This window comes from Penaeus vannamei, chromosome 14 (assembly GCF_042767895.1).
Source record: "Penaeus vannamei isolate JL-2024 chromosome 14, ASM4276789v1, whole genome shotgun sequence".
NCBI classification, from domain to species: Eukaryota; Metazoa; Arthropoda; class Malacostraca; order Decapoda; family Penaeidae; genus Penaeus; species Penaeus vannamei.
Window position 1 is genome coordinate 37,561,015 of NC_091562.1, and position 7,500 is coordinate 37,568,514.

Consider the following 7,500-nt stretch of genomic DNA (forward strand, 5'->3'; position numbering starts at 1 on the left):
CTGGATGGGGTAGGCAAGGATAGGGGGAAGAAAGGAAGGAGAGGGGATTTGGTGTTTCTGGATGGAGAGATGGAGGAGGCTAGAAAATATAGAAAGAAAGAGGGGAAAAGTGATGAAAGAGGGAAAAGGAAGAAATTAGGGGCTAGTTAGCAGAATATAGGTGTTAAAAGCATGAAATTATTAGGAAAAAAGAAGATGGAAGAGAAAGGAGCTAACAGAAAGGTGAAGAACGAGTTGAGAGAGTTTTGGGAGAAAACGGAAATATGGAAGTTAAGAAAGGAAATGAAATAGAAGGGGAGAAACGAGGAACGGGAATGAAAATGTGAAGAATGGGGGGGAATGAAGGAAGGGGAGGATGGATGGAGGAAGGAAGAGACATGGAGGAAGTGCGGATAAAGAAAGGAAGGAAAGAAGGGAAGGATCGATAAATAGGAAACGAGATGGGAAAGGAGGACAATAAGGAATAACTGATTTAAATGTGAATATGGGGAGGAGAAAACGGAAAATGGATATAGCAGTAGAACAGATAAACCAGAACGAGGGAGAAAGGAGAGAGAAGGAAGAAAAAAAAGATACAGATGGAAACACAACAAAGAGAAGAAAAATACGAGAAGTTAGAAGAACTTGGAGTAAAAAGGTGGAAGTGGAAGCAAAAGGAGAGGAAGTAATATCAGTAATGGAGGCAATGAGGAAATAGGAACTGGGGAGGAGAGAGAGTCGCGAGGCAAGCGAAGCAAGTAAGCAAATGAGAGATGAGAGATGGAGATGAGATAGCGGTGTGGGAGAAGAGGGAGAGAAATATGAGAATTGAGAAATGGAAATCTGGGAGATGAGATGTAGAAATGTGGGAGATAAGATATAGAAATGTATGAGCTGAGAGGCAGAAATGCGGGAGATAAGTAGAAAATACGAAATAAATATGTGGGAGATTAGGAAGAATAAAGGAGACGAGATGACGGGATGTGGAAGATAAGAGATAGAAATGGGGGAGATAATATGTAGAAAAACCTGAGATGAGAAACAGTAATACAGAATTGAGAAGAAGAAACGTGAAAGATAAAATATAATGTGGGAGATAACGAGAAAATGTAGAAGCTCAGAGACAAGATTCTGGGAAATGAGAGATACAGACGTGGGAAAAGATAAATAAAAATAGGAAATGGGAAACAGAAGTGTAGAAGATGAGAAACAAAACATAAGACATGAGAGCGTAGAAGTGTAGAAAATAAGAGATGAAAGACGGATATGTTGGAGATGAGAAATAAAAGCCTGGGGGAAAGAAATGTGAGAAATGACAGAGGATTATGGGAAACGAGATAAAATGTTACAAATGAGAGAAGAAAATGTTGGAGATGGCGATGAGAGATGAGATATGCGGGCAACGAGAAATCCAAATGGAGATGATATAAGTCACTTAACTACTTAAACAACCGTGACCTCACACAACCGAGATTGATCTTCCACAGTAAAGGCTGACCTAGCTAAAAACAATTGACCTTACACAACAATAACAACAATCACTGACCTTACACAGCAACAACTTCCCTTAACAATCGTGACCTTTCGCACGCCTGTCTGACCTTATTTCACCGTGACCTAATATCGCTCATACCCGCGGCTGACGTCGGCCAACGATCGCTTTTCCCGACATCGCAAAGGTGATAAGTAAAGCTAACGAGCCTGATAATGCCGTCGATAAGGTCCAGAATCCCGGGCAAGTAAGCGCGAACATCGACCTAATAGGCACCTCCGACTATCTGCACAACGACATTGACATTAAGTCTGCCGTAATGGTGATAGGGTCCCTTTACCCCCTCCCCCCTCCCCTTCCCCCTTTCTCTCCCCCCTTCCCCCTTTCTCCCCCCTTCCCCTTCCCCCTTTCTCCCCTCTTCCTTCCTCCCGCTGGGGTATTTCTTTTTCTCGCTCTTCTCTCTTTCCGCCTGTCTCTTCTTTCTTTATCTTATTCTTTTCTTCACGAGTTTATTGTTTTTTTCTTTCTTTCTTTCTTTTTCAATTTAAAGTATTCAAGTTATTTTTTTATATATTATTTCCTGATAAATTTTCTATCCTTCGTCATCTTTTCACATACTTCCTCTCTGTCTAATGTCTGCATGTCTCTGTCTGTCTATCTGTCGGCCTGTTTATCTGTCTGTCTATCTGTCGGCCTGTTTATCTGTCTGTCTCTATCTATCTATGTCTGCCTGCTTGTCTGTCTCTGTCTGTATGCATGTATGTCTGTTAATCTGGTTGGCTGGCTATCTATCTGTGCATATATATGTCTGCCTGTCTGATGTATGGCTATCTTTTTGTCTGTCTGCCTGTCTGTATGTACGTTTATCATGTCTGTCTGTCTGTTTATCTGTCTATATGTCTGACTGTCTGCCTGTATGTTTATCTGCCTGTCTGTATATTTCTCTTTATCTCAGCCTCACCCTCTCTTCTTATCTCCATTTTCCATCTCTCTCTCTCTCTTTCTGTCATCCCCTTTCTCTTTAAACCGCTCTCCATCGTTTCCCGGTTCCCTCCCTTTCGACTTTCCTCTCCCTCCATCCCTCTCTCTCTCTCTCTCTCTCTCTCTCTCTCTCTCTCTCTCTCTCTCTCTCTCTCTCTCTCTCTCTCTCTCTCCTCTCTCCTCTCTCTCCTCTCTCTCCCTCCCTCTCCTCCCTCCCTCCCTCCCTCCCTCCCTCCCTCCCTCCCTCTCTCTCTCTCTCTCTCTCTCTCTCTCTCTCTCTCTCTCTCTCTCTCTCTCTCTCTCTCTCTCTCCCTCTCCCTCCCTCCCTCCCTCCCTCCCTCCCTCCCTCCCTCCCTCCCTCCCTCCCTCCCTCCCTCCCTCTCTCTCTCTCTCTCTCTCTCTCTCTCCCTCCCTCCCTCCCTCCCTCTCTTACTCTCCCTCCTCTCTCTCTTTCTCTCTCCCTCTCTCTTTCTCTCTCCCTCTCTCTCTCTCTCTCTCCCTCTCTCTCTCCCTCTCCCTCTCTCTCCCCCTCCCCCTCCCTCTCCCCTCCCATTCCCCCTCTCTCCCTCTCCCCCCTCTCTCCCTCTCTCCCTCCTCTCCCTCTCTCTCCCCTCTCTCCCTTCCTCCTTCTCCCTCACCCTCCTCCCTTCTCTTCGTAGAGAAAAAATGAATCTATCCCGTTTGCGTTTACATTTGGAGCACACATTAGCCCCCCCCCCCCCCGCCTCTTACTGTGGACGGAGCGGACTGCGAAGATACTAATCTCGCAAAAGCTCATTTTTTATACGATTTTGTACGGTGGTGAGATAAGTAGCTCGTAATCTGTTTTTTTTTTTTTCTTTCTTAATTATGTTATTCATTTCCTTTTCTATTTTTGTTTTTATTTTTTTTTTTTGCTTTTATTTTTTTTTCTTAATTCTGTTATTCATTTCTCTTCTTTTTTTTTTTTTTTTTTTTGCTTTTATTTTTTCTATTGTTCATTTTTTCTTTCTATGTTTCACTTTTTTCGATTGCACTCCAGTTTTTATATCGGCTTTTATTTATTTCCTTTATTTTTGTTACATCGTTTCTTTTATTTCCTTCTCTTTTTCTATCTCTCTGCCATTTTTATCTATCATTTATTTCCTTTTTTATGTACTTGTGTCATGCTTTTTTATTCTTTCCCTTTTCGTCTTTTTTGTCTCGTTCTGCAGTCATACCCCACTTCTTCCTCCCTCCCCTGTATCCTACCTTCCTTCCCTCTTTCCTTGCTCTTTTCCTTCCCTCCCTCCTTCCCTTCTAATATCTTTCCCCTGAGTCGCTCCCTCCTTCTATTTCTCTCTTCCTCTCTCCTCTCTTCTTCCCTCTTCTTCTCCCCACTCCTCTTCTCTCTCTTCCTCTCCCACTCTTTTCCTCTTCCTCCCCCACTCTCTTCCTCTCTCTCTCTCTCTCTTCCTCTCCCCTCCCTTCCTCCTTCCCTCTCCCTCTCTCCCTTCCTCCTTCCCTCTCCTACTCTCTGCCTCTCCCTCTCTCCCTTCCTCCTTCCCTCTCCCTACCTCCCTTCCTCTCCCTTTCCCTATCCCCTCCCCCCTCTCTCTCCTTCAAGACAAGAACGGAAAATCGCTTTTTTTGAGCGGGTGGGGGAGGGGAGGGGGACGGGGGACATCAAACACCCGCGAGCACTTCCACCAAAACGCACTTCTGACTCAGCAACCGAACCGTAATAGACGTGAATTAAAGTCTGGATAACGTATGGTGAAAATCCCCTCCCCTCCCCACCCCCCTCCCCCTTGTGACGTCAGAGGTCTACGTCACGGAGAGGGGCGTGGCCTCCGATGCTCCCTTGTCCCATTCGTTTGACAGTATCTCGGCCTCGTCTCGAAGCTTGGTACAAAATATGCTTATTACTTCCAATTTTTCCTCGGACATTTGTCGCTATCTATTGCCCCTACGTTCTTTTCTCTTTCTTTTTTTTTTATCTTTCTCTCTTTCTGTGCCTTGTTCCATTTCGATAACTTTGATAAACTTTGATACGTCTTCGTGGAATATTAGTTTTATGTGAAGCAGTCTGGGGAATAATAATGATTGTAATAACTCGATCCTGAATGTTTCTGGAAGTTAATCGCACATGACGCGGCAAAATTTCTTATCTCTCGCACAAGGACGAAAAAAACAGCAAATCAATAATGTAACACATATTTACCTCTCATTAAGAAGGGAAAGGGGAAGCGAGAGAGGGAGAGAGAGAGAGAGAGAGAGAGAGAGAGAGAGAGAGAGAGAGAGAGAGAGAGAGAGAGAGAGAGAGAGAGAGAGAGAGAGAGAGAGAGAGAGCGAATCACACACACACACACATACACACACATACACACACACACACACACACACACACACACACACACACAGAGAGAGAGAGAGAGAGAGAGAGAGACAGAGACAGAGACAGAGAGACAGAGACAGAGAGAGACAGAGACAGAGAAACATACAAACAAACAGACAAACAGAAAAAATAGACAGACAAATAGCTGATCGCTGACGAGGGGAGAGGGGTGGCGAGGGGTAACAAGACAAAGCAATTGCTACCCGAGGTTTTACAACACATAAGGTATTCCAAGTGGATGCAATAAATGTCGCTCTTTAGATCATACTCTCGATTTAGTGGTACAAGTTTTTGTTCCAGTTTTCTGTCAAGTCAATGGCCATGTTGAACACTCGGGGAGACTTAAGAGGAAAATTAAGAAAACTTTAATGATCTTTAACAATGATGAAATTCTATTCAAAGGGTTATAGGGTTCAGTTAATTTTTTTTTCCTGTTATTATCGTTATCATTATCAATTTTATATTCACCGCTTCGTCAAAACGGTTATCATAAACATCGTTAACTTGCAGTATTATCATCATATTCTAATTCCTGCCATTCACCTACCGTTCTCATCATCACTTCCGTTCACCACTCATCATCACCATCTTCACCATAATTAGGGAAACGAAAATCACCATCACTAACCACACTCATCACCATCACCATCACCACTATTAGAGAAATGAAAATCACCATCACTGCCCACACTCATCACCATAACCTTCACCATAATTAGAGAAACGAAAATCACCCTCACTACCCACACTCATCACCATCACCACTATCAGAGAAATGAAAATCACCATCATTACTCACATTCATCACAACCACCTTCACCATAATTAGAGAAATGAGAATCACCACTATTATCCACACTCATCACCATCACCATCACCACAATTAGAAAAACGAAAATCACCCTCACTACCCACACTCATCACCATCACCATCACCACTATCAGAGAAATGAAAATCACCATCACTGCCCACTCATCACCATCACCACCACTATTAGAGAAACGAAAATCACCCTCACTACCCACACTCATCACCATCACCTTCACCACAATTAGAGAAACGAAAATCACCACTATTACCCACACTCATCCCCTTCACCACAATTAGAGAAATGAAAATCACCATCACTACCATAATTAGAGAAATGGAATCACCATCACAACCCACACTCATCACCATCACTATCACCACAATTAGAGAAACGAAAATCACCCCCACTACCCACACTCATCACCACCACCTTCACCACGATTAGAGAAACGAAAATCACCCTCACTACCCACACTCATCACCACCATCTTCACCACAATTAGAGAAACGAAAATCACCCTCACTACCCACACTCATCACCACCATCTTCACCACACCATCCCAAACGAAAAAAAAAAAAAAAAAAAAAACACCACTACCCACACTCATCACCATCACCTTCACCACAATTAGAGAAACGAAAATCACCCTCACTACCCACACTCATCACCATCACTCATCACTCATCATTTGATATCAATGACGTGGCTCCTCTTCGTGTTGCAGATTCGTCACATATTTCCAGGTGAAGTTCGAGAGATTTTGCGCGGGAAAAAAAAATGGCGGTTTTTTTCTCATCCCGCGAAATTGCCGCGATTTATTCTTCTTGGGGGAATCTGGAGTCATCTTTGGCTTGGTCGCGATGGTCTGAAGGGCCTTGATCAATATCTAGGGTAGATATGGAGGGGGTTGAGGTTGGGGGTATTTTCGCTGTGTTTTTCTTTGTAGCTTTTTTTTCTGTCTTTTTGTCTGTCTTTCTCTTTCTTGGTCTTTGTCTTTCTCTTTCTCTCTCTTTGCCTTGGTCTTTGTCTTTCTCTTTCTCTCTCTTTGTCTTTCTCTTCTCTCTCTTTCTCTCACCGTGTCATCCTTACCTATACCCTCATCTACATCACCCTCTCTCCCCCTAACCCACACCCATTCCCTCACCCCTCCCCATCACCCTCATCACCCCCACCCTCTCTGCCTCCCTCCCTCCCTCCGTCTCCCTTACGCACCCCCACCCGTCTCTCCCCCACTCAGCCAATGGAGGCGAGAAAGTCTGCGTACCCCCCAAGAAAACCAAAATTATTATTGGATCGACTGAAACAAAAGACGCACTTTTCTCCCCCTCCCCCTCCCCCCCCCCAACCCGACCCCCGACTTCCCCCACCCGACTCCCGACCCCCGACCCCCCACTGCCCTGACCGACCCGCAGCTGCACTCTGTAATCTGCATGATTGGACCCAGCGTCTGCCTGCCTCGACCTTTTGCTAGACGTCTGTGCTGCCCTTGCATGTAATTTTTTTTTTTTTTGGGGGGGGGAGGGGGGAGGGTTTTTTTTTATTGTGATTATCTTTTTTCTTATTTTTTTTTCTTGCTTCGTTTTGGTGTTTTCTTCTTTTCTTTCTTCATTATTTATTTTTTTCTGTTTTCCTTATTTGTTCCTCTTCCTCCGCTCCGTCCACTTCTGTTTCTTCCTTTGTCCTCTTCATTTTTTCAGCTTATCTACTTTCTCTCTCTCTCTCTCTCTCTCTCTCTCTCTATATATATATATATATATATATATATATATGTATATATATACATATATGAATATATATGTATATATACATATATATGCAAATATATATATATATATATATATATATATATATATATATACATATATGAACATATATGTAT

General features: G+C 43.5%; 1 protein-coding gene across 1 annotated transcript in view; it reads right to left on the reverse strand.

Moving 5' to 3' along the window:
- LOC113803537 (adenylate cyclase type 8-like) overlaps positions 1–7,500 on the reverse strand; it is a gene marked incomplete in the record, with an annotated part of 337,324 nt that overhangs the window by 19,435 nt on the left and 310,389 nt on the right.